Source organism: Sinocyclocheilus anshuiensis, unplaced genomic scaffold (genome assembly GCF_001515605.1).
Source record: "Sinocyclocheilus anshuiensis isolate Anshui unplaced genomic scaffold, SAMN03320099.WGS_v1.1 scaffold246, whole genome shotgun sequence".
Lineage (NCBI taxonomy): Eukaryota > Metazoa > Chordata > Actinopteri > Cypriniformes > Cyprinidae > Sinocyclocheilus > Sinocyclocheilus anshuiensis.
In genome coordinates, this window is record NW_015542356.1 from 96,298 (window position 1) to 97,228 (window position 931).

The window sequence follows — 931 nt, forward strand, 5'->3', positions numbered from 1 at the left end:
ATTCTTAAGGTTGATTCAATATTACTCTTAATCACACACACACACACACAACATCAACAATGCTACAATGACAAAGTCGCTTATATTAAACATAAAACTTGTATGAACAGATAAGAACAAATAGGACCAGTGGCGTAGCGTCCATGCAGGGTATGCAGGTGCATATGGGCCCGGGCAGTTCGGGGGCCCGCCGAGGAGGGAACGAATAGAGCCCTGCATGGGCCCGGCCCTTGTCCAACAGCTTTATGAGAATTCTCGGCCCCAAGTCCGACTGGATCCCGTGTCTTTTTTCTCTCTCTCTCTCTTCCCCATTACACAGCTATTACAATAGTTCAGCTTTGGTTTTTAATGGCAAAGTGGTCATATTTCTTTTTGTTTCTTTATTAAGTTAATTTAGAAATATGTTTGGAACATTTTATGTTTGTTAAATTCAAGTTTTAGTTTTTTAAAGGAACGACCAAGCGGCAGCGGCAGACAGAGAGTTGAGCATTCCCTTACTTTAAATGCATGGCTCATTATTATTAATCGGAAAAAAAAAACATTAAACTTTGAACTTTTATTAACAAAATGAATATGTTTTACTCGCGTTTAACACAAATAAATAGCCTATGGATTTCCCCTTAGGCTACCTTAAAACGATCGTAGTTTGTGGTTTATTATCTTATTAATTAAAACACATCAGCCATAAAATAGTACAATGGCAAATTTGCATATATTAAACATCTACCTTGCATTGACAAAATGAATAAGATGGATATAGCCGATGTAACCCGAATAAATAAGGTATTTTCCCTTATTTAAAACGAATGCTTAATTTGTGGTTCATTGTTATTTTATTTTTTTTTTTATGAAAACCCAGCAACAAAAGACACTCACTTATAGGCTATTAAACGAATAAATGAAAGTTTTATTAACAAAAGTTGCGCTTTGG